The sequence below is a fragment of the Panthera uncia genome (assembly GCF_023721935.1).
Source record: "Panthera uncia isolate 11264 chromosome B3 unlocalized genomic scaffold, Puncia_PCG_1.0 HiC_scaffold_1, whole genome shotgun sequence".
In the NCBI taxonomy this organism is placed as follows: domain Eukaryota; kingdom Metazoa; phylum Chordata; class Mammalia; order Carnivora; family Felidae; genus Panthera; species Panthera uncia.
The window spans coordinates 62,060,632-62,073,555 of NW_026057582.1; the positions used below are offsets into that span (position 1 = coordinate 62,060,632).

At 42.5% G+C, this 12,924-nt stretch overlaps 1 long non-coding RNA gene across 2 annotated transcripts in view; it reads left to right on the forward strand.

Moving 5' to 3' along the window:
• The first annotated feature begins 211 nt into the window (after positions 1-211).
• Positions 212-12,924, forward strand: part of LOC125909585 (uncharacterized) — a 186,005-nt gene continuing 173,292 nt past the window's right edge. The window contains exon 1 of one of the 2 annotated variants that reach the window (XR_007453732.1): positions 212-401. This is a non-coding gene — a long non-coding RNA (uncharacterized LOC125909585). The remainder of the gene's footprint in view (positions 402-12,924) is intronic. The other variant, XR_007453733.1, reaches the window with a different exon arrangement.

A 12,924-nucleotide genomic window follows, 5' to 3' on the forward strand; every position in this document is an offset into this window, starting at 1 on the left:
AGAGCAGATAAAAAAAAGGGCCAGCCAGATGTCCGAGGCCGATACTCCCTTTGCATGCTTTTGGCTTCTGTAATCTGGCTTGCCCCTTATATCAGCCGGCAGCCAGGAACCAGAAGCTTGACTGTACTAGTCCTGCCCAACCTGGAAGCACACATATATAAAGGATCAGTAAAACCCAGCAGGTGCTCAGCCTTTGGAGGTGACTCTGCTGGGCCAGTACTGGTGTGAAAGAAATATTCTTTTCTGATTCCCCAAGTGCGCGTCGCTTGTCTCTTCCTGGGGGCCGAGTATTTGCTGTAACAATATGACCTCAAAGAACCAGCTTTCTGGGCTTGTGGAGGCAGAGGAGGAAGAGGAGTTCTACCAGATGGCATCTGGGGGTTTCACAGAAGAATCTGGAGGTGATGAGTATCAAGAGAACAATCTGACACAGTGGAAGAGGTGTGCCTTGGCTTTGACATCAGTGTGCAGAAGCCAGAGAGCCAAGGAGGAAGCACTGAGTCACTAAACCTATGAGGGGCCTCCCAAGAGCTTGAGAACTCCAAAGGTCAGCACTGTTGGCAGTTCTCCGAAGGCACTGCTATGGCTGGGACGGCAGGATGAGGGCTCTGACAGTTTGAAGTCCATGTGTCAGTCTCTGACTGAGCACACACACCAACATACCCTTGGGTCCAGGAGAGTCAGGGAGTGGAAGAGCCCCAGTGTGAGTGGCCACTGACCCAGGAAGAACTGCTCAGTGAGACCAAGATCACAGAGGGGCCCAATTTATCTTCATCATAAGATGACATACTGTAGCCCAACTAAAGTGAGTTGGTGAGTTGCTTTGATGAGGGAGCAAAAGGCAAGTTGATACCCTACAAACCTACCTTCTACCCCTCCGTCCCCCTGCCCCAGGTGGGATACTGTGACATTCCTCAGACACTCCTGGATGCCCATGAACAAAGGAAAGGGGAAACAAATGGTTGACTGATAGAGATCATAGTCATGCAAGCCTGAGTCTCCATCAGTTTCCAAATATCTTAGTAAACTACAAGAAAAAGGCAATCTTATCAATAGCCTAATCTCCAGAAACCTAAAGCCCCAACACCACCCTCCCCTCCATAGTGATATGTGGAACAAAGGCAAGAAGGAAATGGCAGGTAAAATTAAATTTCCTTATAACCTGCAGCCCACTGACAAATACTTGAGGCAGGCAGAGTACAACTTTCTCCAGGAACTCCCTACTGTCTTAATGTTAATGCTTTGCTAGGGGGAAAAATAACGATAGCTTGACAATGGCCATTGGCTCTGGACCCCCCCATCACTCTGAAACCCCACAAGCTCCTTGGAGAGTTACAGGCAGAGACCACAACAGCTGGAGTTGTCACACAAAGGAAACCTTATTTGCAACAAATAAGGAGATCATGGGGACTAACTTCCAAAGCCATGACTCCTTAAGCAGGGGTGAGCAGCTTTTTAAATTTAGGGTTTAGGGTGACTATTCAGAAAAGGGAGATTTTTCACTGTGGTAAAGGCTGGTGTAACATTGCACAGGCGTACTTAGAAAACATGCCTGTAAATGCAACCTTATGTTAATGAAGCTTGTACTCTTTCTAGGGTGGAGACTTTATAATGAAACAGGTAATTCTGGGACAAAGAGAAGGGGCTATGGGCATGCTCTGAAAGCCAGTATAAACTGGATGGGGTCTTGGGTTTCTTATCTCGGGTAAGGAATGCAGGGTCTTGCTTACTGTTGAAATAGCACCACTGATTTATTGTCTCTGATGTTCTATTTCCTGGCCTGGTGGAGACTGTTAGTTTTTGCATTCCCTTTGTTCCCTGAAAATCCTTAACTACTGTGGTTTTTGCATTTCTTTGTAACTCTGACACCTCCCAGAAAGTTCTGTAGGAAATGTGTTTGGGCAAGGAGGGCACAGATCACTGGGGGAAATAGCTGGAGGCCTAAAATGACTTCTCCTGTGTCACAAAAGCTATGTCTCACCTTTCTTTTTCTGGGGACTCCTAACTCTTTCTGCTAACAGCCTAAGTAGCTTGAGGCTGCCAGAAAGAAGCAGGTTTGCTGGAAGCAGGAGTTCCCAGGGCACATAACCACTTGTCATTCGGTGACAGTGCCCCTGGTTGGGGAGCTGGGGCTCCAAGGCAGAGAATGTCATTGGAGAAGTACTTCTTCCTGCTTCCACTGTTTCAACCTTGACCCCTGTGCTGGGACTGAGTCTGTCTTCCACGCTTCTCACTGCTCATGTAATTTCATCACCTTTAGTGATGGTATGACATTTGAAGAATGGGTTCCTAAGGGTAGCCCTCCAAAGTCCCCCCCTGTTCTGAAGGACCCATTGCCCAGCCCTGCACTGGTGTAACGGAACCAGCGTGAGTTTGCTTTTTGGTGAGTCACAGAAACTACAGCAGGTGAGTTTTCCCGCAAAGAAAACAATTGGCAGCAAATCAGGAGACCACGGGGAATGGCTTCCAAAGCCATGACTTCCTGATAGAGGGTGAATGGGTACCTTTTGTTTAGGGTTAGGATGAAAATTTATTTATTTTTTTACTTGAGAGAGAGAGGCAGGGGGAGGGAGCAGAGAGAGAAAATGAATCTCAAATCACATTCAGCACAGAGCCAATGCAGGGCTCCATCCCAGCATGGGATCCTGACCTGAGTGGAAATCTAGAATGGGACACTCAACCCACTGAGCCACCCAGGTGCCCCTAGCATAAATATTTAGATAGGGAAGCCATGTTATGGAATGTAGAGGTGGGTGTAAGATCATGCAGGCGCCTTAAAGAAACATGCTTATACTCACTTGTATGATTATGTAAATGAGGCTGAGATTCCTCCTTGGGTGGAGATTTTAGTATTATAATGAGGTAAGGGCAATTGCAGGTCGTTCCTGGGGTCACTTCGCACTCCATCTGCACAGCTGCGAGCCAGGTATTTAGCTCAAATGGGTCTGGGTGGTCTGGGCTGGCTGCAGGTCTTATCAGGGCAGTAGTCACATGAGGGGTGGTTTTGGGTTCCATCTGGCTGAGTTAAGAGGCTAGCCAGTAGGAAGAGCTTAAGGAAAAATGTAAGATGGAGGTTAGTGAGTACGAGTAGGTGGGCAGTAAAGGTCAAGTCTTGGGGTCTGGCTGATGACACTGGGAACCTGTTAGAGAGACCTAGCTTGTGCACTTGCTTGAGGCTTCAAGATCATCCTTGAGGTCTGCAGGAAGTCTATCACTGCCCACACACTGCTGCCCATGCACTACCATGGCCCTTGTCCCTGGGCTGTCATCTCCTGAGTCTTTCCCTCCTCTGGGCTCCAGCCTTGTACCAGAACACTGTCATCAAATGAAGAGATGTCTAGTCCTGAGAGATCTCTTTCCTGCCTTGACTTTGAGGCTCTTGACATTCTCCCTCCTTTACCTGCTTCTCTTATTATCTGATCTTTGCCCAATCCTTTTCTATATTTCCCCCCTCTTTCCTCCTAGTTTCTACTGGCTTTGTGTTTTTTAATTTAATAAAATAAAATACCTCATTATGCCTGCCTCTCTTTTTCTTTCTCTTGCTTTCTTAGTCTCTCTTATTTGTTTATTATTGCGCTCTTACCCCATACAGAGGACTATTTCAAGCTGATAGAAAGTCTTTCAGAGAGTGATTCCTTTTTGTAGGGAGAGGTTCACTTGTTCACTTATATTTAATTGATTTGCATATATGGATATCTATAAATAAAATGAATGTACTTTATGTCTTAGAGCAGTTTTAGGTTTAAGAGAATTGAACAAAAGTGCAGAGAGTTTCCATGTATTCCCCTTTAACACCAGCAGTTTCTCATATTGTTAGCATCTTACATTGGTGTAGTTCATTTGTTTTAACTGATGAACCAATGTTAATATATTATTGGCCGAAGTCCATAATTTACATTACAGTTCACTCTTCGTATTGTGTTGTTCTATAGGTTTTGACAAATTCTTAAAAAAAATTTTTTTTTAATGTTTGTTTATTTTGGAGAGACAGAGAGAGAGAGAGGGAGGGGCAGAGAGAGGGACACAGAATCTGAAGTAAGCTCCAGGCTCTGGGCTGTCAGCATAGAGCCCTATGAGGGGCTTAAACTCACGAGCTGTGAGATCATGACCTGAGGCTTAACCAACTGAGCCACCCAGGTGCCCCTTTGCTAAACTCTTGATGTTATGTATCTAGCATTACAGTATCATACAGAATAGTTTCAATGCCCTGAAAAATCACCTGTTATCTACCTATTTACCACTACTGTCCTCCTCTCAACCCCTGGCAATAAGTCATATATATATATCTCATATATAAAATCTATCAATCTATAAAGGAATGCTGTCTATTGGAATCATGATTTTCAAGCTGACTTCTTTCACTGAGGAATATGCATTTAAGCTTTCTGTATGTTATTTTGTGGCTTGAGGACTCCTATCTTTTTATCCCCGAAATACTATCCCATTGAATAGATGTACCACAGTTTGTTTATCCATTTACCCATTGAAGGACATCTTGGTTACTTCCAATATTGGGGAATTATGAATAAAGCTGATATAACATTTATGTGCAGGTTTTTTTTTTTTAAGGATTTTATTTTTTAAGTAATCTCTACACCCAACATGGGGCTCAAGTTTATAACGAGATCAAGATTCACATGCTTTACTGACTGAGCAAGCTAGCCACCCCTATGCGCAGGTTTTTGTAGACATAAGAGTATAAGCTATTTGGGGATCCTGGGTGGCTCAGTCAGTTAAGCATCCAGCTCTTGGTTTCAGCTCAGGTCACTATCTCAGGGTTATGAGATTGAGCACACGTCTGGCTCTGGGCTGGGCATGGGACCTGCTTAAGATTTTCTCTCTCCTTCTCCCTCTGCCCCCGACTTGGCTCAAACATGTCAATTTTGGTGGTGGTTACACAACTATTTATATTTGTCAAAACTCATGGTACTGTATACCTAAAAATGGTGAATTTTATTATACAGAAAGTATATTTCAATAAGCCTACATTTTAAAGAAGTTAATTATGACCTCTCCACAACCAAATGATGCTTGCAAAAAATTTTAACACTTGTGGAGAAAATTAAGGACACGAATCAGGGTAAAAAAAAAAAGACTATACCTAAAATAATAAATATACTAATTCTTGTTGTCTTGGGGTGGTGGGATCATGAGTGGTTATTTTTATTTTTATCTTTATTTTTGTGATGTTCTCTCTAATAAACACATCATACTTGAGCTATAAGAATAATAAATATTTCTACTAAAAATATTTATATAAAAATTGAACATATGGTTCCATTTTTGAGGATGTGAAATGCACAGAAAAAAAAACTGGAGAGAATACTAGAATAGCAAAAATGATTTAATTTGGGATATTATTTTTTCCTTTTTCTTTTATATACCTAGCGGATTAAAAAAACTTAAAATTTAAAAGGATTGAATTTCTACATTAAGCATCTGCTACATTTATAATAATAAAAACGCCCCCCAAAATTTGAGGTGCCTTTACATACTTGATAGGTAAAAAATTCACTTCATTTTCCAGCTGGCTAATTCTTTTGATGTGCAGGAGAAACGTGATCGCTAGATGTGGGGGAGATGGAGGAGATGGTTCATTTGGAAGCTGTAGGCACACGTTCTGGACTGCAGCAGGCTGCTCTACTAATTTGGCAGGGCGTCCCGCGAGGTCATTTCTACCTCGATACCTACTGATGACTGATGTCAGTTATCAGAGAAGAGTTGGGCCCCCTCCTCCAAAGACTGCCACTGGGTTTTGTCTGAACTCTGCCTTGATATCACAGCATGGCCAGGGTGCTGTGTGTTGGCAGCATTTTCTGTTCTGGAAACCAAGATGCAACAAGTCCTGGGGACTGACTGAGACCGTGCAGCTCATAAGGGGCAAGATGGGATTCTCTCATCCCTCCCTTTTTCTTTCTTGTCCCCCGCTCCTTGCCTTCACATGGTAGGGAGGAGACCTTTGGCAAGACAAAGGAAGGGAGACTACAGAGATTTTGTTGGAATAGTGCTGTGATAAGTAAGTTTGTGAGCCGAGGGAAATTTTACATCCCCCCTCATGCTGGAAGTACTTGTTCCCTTTGGCCCTGAGAGGCCTCCACAGGTCCCCTGAGTCCAAGAGACCCTTGACTGGAGAGAAAAACAGTTCTTGGAAAAGACGCTTTATATGGCTTATTCAAGCCAGTAAGCTGGTTCTGCATATTTGTTTCACATAAAGATGCGTAATAGCATTGTGTTTGAAGCTACCAGGAAGACTGGGGAGTGGAAACACTGCTGCGTGTGTATTCTTTTTTCTTGCCTACAGATTTTCCTAAACAGCAGAGCCTTACTTAAAATGTTGAGTCTGTGGTTTTTATTTACTCAAAATAGTGTTTTCCAAATTGTGGTATTTGTACCAGTGGGATGATTTCAGGTGGTACCTGTGATATGCCCCGATTCAAAAGACCCCCCCGGAAACAAACCACCAGAGTCCAGAGTCAAAGCCAAGCGGCAAGGGTCGTTTATTGCAGGTTGGAACCCGGTCCTCCGTGCACTCGTTGCCGGTGATGGTAAGAGGCCCCTAGTAAGGATCTTACAGCTTCTTTTATAGCCCCGCACAAACAAGTTAGGGACCCTTTTTTAGAGGTTACAGAGCTGTTGTTGGTTAACATTTAAATTTGAACGCTCAGCAGAACTCGATTGGTTCCCACCTTTATTTTAAACCATTCAGCAGAACTTGATTGGTTCCCACCTTTATGTCCCTTGGCTGGTTTCGGGAACGGCGGGGGTGGGGGGGGGGTGGATCTTTTCTTTGCAGTTGTGAGTACACCTGGTAATTTTTCTCTTAGCCTCTCACCTGGATGAGCATTTTTTATTTTAGTAGTGATGTGTTGGTTATAATTAGTAAAAAATATAACCAGTGTAACAAAACCCACAATTTTGTAGGTATTATTGCATATGCAGCTTCATAAAGTTTTAAAAAGTGAGAAATACTAATAGAACACTCAGGAAATTGGTAGAGCAAGGATCGGAATTGAAGTATGTGAAATGTGGTGCTATTGGATGTGGCCAATATTAGCAAGAGAAAGGCCTGTTTACTTTGTAGATGTTGTATTCTTTCTTTCTTTTTCTTTTTCTTTTTTTTAAGAGAGCACACACTCATGGGCATGAGTCGGGGAGAGGGGCAGAGGTAGAGAGAAAATCTTAAGCAGGCTCTATACTCTGCCGAGCTTGATCCCACAACCCGGGATCATGACCTGAGCTGAAATCAAGAGTCGGAAGCTCATCCAACTGAGCCACCCAGGTGCCCCTGTAGGTATTTTATTCTGAAGAATATCTAATAATTACTATAAAAGATCTAAGGCACCTGGGTGGCTTAGTCCATTAAGCATCTGACTCTTGATTTCAGCTCAGGTCATGATCTCACAGTTGGTGAGTTTGAGCCCGCCTCTGTGCTGACATCAGGGAACCTGCTTGGGATTCTGTCCCTCCCTCTTTCTCTCTCTGCCCCACTCCTGTGTGCATTCCTGTGTGTGTGTGTGTGTGTGTGAGTGTGTGTGCACATGTGCACTCTCTCTCTCAAAAATAAATAAACAAACAAATAAATAACCAACAACAACAAAAAAGATCTAAAACTTCCTCACCACCTGATGCTCCTTGCCTTGATAGAGTCAGGAGCTCCACTCACAGCTTTAGTTTTCATTAAGTTGGAGCTGGGGCCCTCGGGGCAGAACTGAGAGGTGGGAAAGCCTGAGGGCATCCAACTGGGAAGACAAGAGGGGTGGAGACCAGAGAGAGATGGATCCCTTGCCATCCAAGGTGGATGGATGCTGAATAAATATACAGGTAACTTGATGGGGTGGTAATTTGTGGTACCATCTGTTCTCCATGTGGGAGAGAGATTAGTAACAGGAATATATTCTGTTAATAGGCTAAACCTATAGTCAGCTATGGATAACTGTTCAATCCCAGTGGGGACCCTCTGAGGTATTACATAGAAGAGCTGGACCCTGCAGCTATAGGAGAACAGAGAAGGGGACCCAAAGAAAGTGGGGCAATAAGAGCATTTGCTACAATATCTCATCCTAGTACCTCAGCCCAAAGTCTCCAGACAGGTCATCTTACTCCTGTGTCCTGTGGTCATGTGTCTACATCTATTTCACATTGTGGAGCAAATATACAATGCTATACGATGTGGACATTAAGCAGCAATGTGTATGCAAACTTTGTGTTGGAAAAAGAGATTAACCATATGTTAAGGAAAAAAGGCAGTCAATAAAACTGTGTGTAAAGTATAATCCCATTTTTTGTGTGTGAAGAAAATGCATTTATGTACATAGAAAAAAATCTGGAAGGAGATACATAAACATGTTTATGATGATTATCACATGGTAACGGGATTGTGGATGATTTTATTTTTCTTCACTAATTTTCAAAATAATGAACATGTATTACTTGTGTAATTTTTTTAAAGATCAAAAAGTTTTCTCTTTATTCACTTGCAATGTATGCCCTCAAAGGGATCGTCTGTATAATTCTGGTACCTTGGTTTTATGTATGTTCCTTGAATGGGACACAGGCCAGAGTCAGGGTTTCCAGCTGTCTGTGGTAAAGCGGTTAAGCCCTGAAGGTTTCTGTGGCAAACAATTAGTCTATTCAGTATTTTTTTGGGGTGTGTGTGTGTGTGTGTGTGTGTGTGTGGGGATAACTTAAAAAAGATAACTTTTCAACAATATCAGTCGTAGAATATATACATATATAACATATTTTCAGTTTAGGTATTGTTGATGATTAACTGTAAACATGTGTCTTCTAATAAACATCTGATATTCAGTTTAATTAAGCAAATCTTTCATGCAGCACCTTTTACCACTACTCGTGCAGACACTATTTTTTGGAATGCTTTAAAATTATTTTCCATTAATAAAATGAACATTGGCAGAGAATTCTGTTGTATTAGGCATTAAATCTTATCAAGCCAACTTAACCTATAAAAAAAACTGAGTTATCAAATAATAATTTAGATTTCTAGTAATTATCAATATTCAAACTAATTTGTGAATATGACCAAATCATATGGCCAGAAGGGGATCAGATAACATGAACCCCAGAAATAAATCCACTCAATAAATATATATGAGACACTAACAGTGCTTGTAATGGAAAGTTACCAGGGCTGAATCAGGACTTACTGGTTTCTAATCCCAGCTCTCTCAGAATGGCTGTGGGACTTTGGCAAGTTGCTTGATCTCTCTGGGTGTCTCTTTTCTCATTTGGAAAATCAAATGCATTTATTATGTGTAGAATTTTGTGCTCTGAATATTGCCCAAAATGCTTTGAAGTTACAGTATAGAAAGAGTAATGACAAATATGCAATTATCTACAATACAAAGGCAGCCCCTGGCTCTTGCCTTTTAGATCAGCTAAAGGCAAGTGGTTGTTAAGGGCAGAAACTGGGAGATTAGCTGGATTCATATCCCCCCTCTGACACGTGCCAGCAGGGAGACCTGTGTAAGCTACATTACCTCGTAAAGCCTCAGTTTTCTAACCTGTACATTGGGAACATCTCATAGGGTAGCTGTGGAGAGTCAATGAGCTAATGTATTTATAAACAAACACTTGGCACAGAGGTGGGCTCATTATAGGTATTCATAAATGTTAGTTATTATTATTATTAATGTTTCTCCCAATTGGGATAATTATGCTGGAAGGAAAATTTAAACTGTTTTTTGGAAATTGAGCTAAGTGTTTTTAAAAAATTAAAACAACTTTAAGGGTACCATTAGCAATACATATTCATTGCACACAAATAAGGATAAAAAAATAGATAAAGTAAAATAATAAAAAATACACGCGGGGCACCTGTGTGGCTTAGTCGGCTGGGCATCTGACTCTCGATTTCGGCTCAGGTCATGATCTCACAGTTCATGGGTTTGAGCCCTGTGTTGGGTCTGTGCTGGCAGCACAGAGTCTGCTTGGGATTCTTTCTCTCTCTCTCTGTCCCTCTTCTCTTCGTTCTCTCTCTCTCTCTCTCAAAATAAATAAATGTTAAAAAAAGAAAAAGAAAAAAATGCATGTACTTAGCAGATAGATGGAACTTTGGTAGACAGAGAAGACGAGAAAGCATTTTAGGCAGAGGAGCAAGACAGGGAGGCGAACCCACTGAAGTGGCCCTTGGTTAGATGGGAAGAAGCAGAGAGTCCTTTTGGGGAATGGTCAGAGATAAAGTTGGGTCAAATATCGGAGGGCCTGAATTCTGGTCTTTGTACTGCAAGCTAATGGGAAGCCAATGACAATGGTTAGGCAAGAGGTACTTATTGAAGGAAATGTTCTAGGAACAGAAAATGCTTTTTTTTAAAAAAAATATTTATTTTGAGAGAGAGAGAGAGAGCACATGCATGAGTAGGGGAAGGACAGAGAAAGAGGGAGAGAGAGAATCCCAAGTAAGCTTCATGCTGTCAGCACAGGACTCTGGGGTTTGAACTCATGAACCATGAGATCATGACCTGAGCCAAAACCAAGAGTCAGATGCTTAACCAACTGAGCCACCCATGTGCCTCAGGAATAGAAAATGCTTTCAAGGGGCACCTGGGTGGCTCAGTCGGTTGAGTGTCTGACCTCGGCTCAGGTCATGGTCTTGCAGTTTGTGAGTTGGAGCCCTGCGTCAGGCTCTGTGCTAACAAACAGCTCAGAGCCTGGAGCCTGCTTCAGATTCTCTCTCTCTCTCTCTCTCTCTCTCTCTCTTTCCCCCTCCCCTGCTCATGCTCTACCTCTCTTTGTCTCTCAAAAATAAATAAATGTTAAAAAAAATAAAAAAAAGAAAATGCTTTTAAAATGATAGACTTTTCTGCAAAAAGACTCCCCCAACCCCACCCCATACATGACAAATGGGCATAGACTCCAGAAAGCTCATTTTGCATATACCACCTTCCTCCTGTCAGTTACTGAGACCTCAAAGCAAAGATACAGCCTAATCTTGCAAATGCAGTGACCCTAATATCTTATAGGCCTGGCTGGATTTTCTTGAGGCAGTAGTTGTGGGTAAAACTTTGCTTGGTAACAGTTCTGCTGTCTCTCTGTAAATATAGAAGGAACACTTCTGTATAAACTCAAGGGAGTATGCAGAATTCCAACCTCTATAAAGAAGCACTTCTGTTCTTCTGTTAAGGAGATACTTGAATTCATCAGAATTCCTCTTGGGAATGCACAATGTTTGCTTGTTTGGGATAAATACATTGATAAGACATTTGGGATAAGGAAGGAGACCCCCAAGGACAAAAGCGATCATCAATCTAACTTCTAAGAAGTGCGGATCCTGTTCCAAGTCTAGACAGATTAATTTGGAGTAAGAGATGAGACAGAACTGGAGTTGCTCGGTACAATAAAAGGGCAAGGAATTGAGAGCTGGGGGTGGTGCTGGGACAAGAGGAGCCAGGAAACTGGGACCTGTGTGGAAAGGGAGCAAGAGAAACTCCCAGAGCTTCCAAAGCAGAAGAAAGATCTTGAGAAGTGAAAGTGTTGTGTTGTTTGTTCTGGGGTGAGTGATGCCACCTTCCTTTTCCATCTTCTCCTGCAAAGTGTTAGCCGAGTCTGTGCTGCTCACTTAGTTTTAGCGTGTGTGTATTCTTTCTGGGGCAACTCAAACAGATGTTCAGGTTTGTACTGGTGAAGACGGATACCACTGAGACAGACTCCGGAACAAAAGGCAAAGGTGTAGGTGACATTAGAAATGCAGGCATTGCTCTGCTGTGAATGCTTCATCTGCTTTCATTGCTGACAGTGTTTATTCGCTGAATGCGTGCGTGTGCGCACACACACATATTTATTTTTTTAAATCTTTTGTGAAATTTTGGAAACTCAGCAAAAGTAGTGTCAACTGAGTTGTTTCAGACCCACTGAGGATGAAGTTGCTTGCCATAAATAGCCTGAGTGGGTCATTCTTCAGGCCTAGTTCTGACCTGACATAAATTCTGAAAAACATCTTTACAAAGAAGTCTAAAAGCACACCGTTTCATTAATTCACCCTCAGTTTGTCAATGAGTCATTTCCCCCAAATCGGAACAAAGAACATCCCACATCAGAGTAAGGACAGGGCAACCTTTTGTGGGTAGTTTTGAAATACCTGAGAGCCAAGGCCACGACAGAGCATGTTTGTCTATGACAACTTACTTTGTCTCTCTTCTCATGATGTTGCCCATTAGCTAACGGCCATGCTTTCTTCCAGGGTCATCCTGATGTTATCTCCTCACTGCTGTGGAGTTTTCTCTGAATCTCTCCCAAGAGAAAATCATCATTCTCTTATCAGCATTTCCCTGGTGCTTAGTGCACATCTCTTGTAGCCCTTATCACATTGTTTCATGTTTATTTGTCCATGGTCACCCTCCCCTGCTAGGCACAGCTGTCCCCTTCTGTAACCCACCATGTGTCCCATGGAGAGGAAGCTGGGCTCTTCCTGTGGCTATTCTGTGAAGTTCTTTTCCAAAAGTCCACAGCACAAGTGGAGTCCATTTTAAGGAGATGCCCTGTAGGCTCCTGGATAATGCAAAGACCGTGACATGCAGAAAATAATTTATTTAACTCCTTAGCAGGTCAGGACCCAGATTTCCTATAGTTCACTGCCTTGCTCCCAGGCCCTTCTGAGGCTAGGGTCAACTAAACTTCCTCTTATTCATGCTCACACCGGACATGCCTCAGGCCTCACTATTCCTCAGAGTCTGGGCCAAACTCACTATTAGACCTATGGGTGGTGGTAGCCCAGCTTTACCAGCAGATGAGCCATCTGTACAGTTGCACAAGGTCTCACCCTTAGAATCATTGTACAGGTAGTTTAATGCTCTGCTGTTGCCATCTTGAAGTTCTTTTTTGTTTTTTTTTTAATGCTTATTTAAATGTTTATTATTTTGAGAGAGAGAGAGAGAGAGAGAGAGAGAGAGAGAGAGAGAGAGAGAG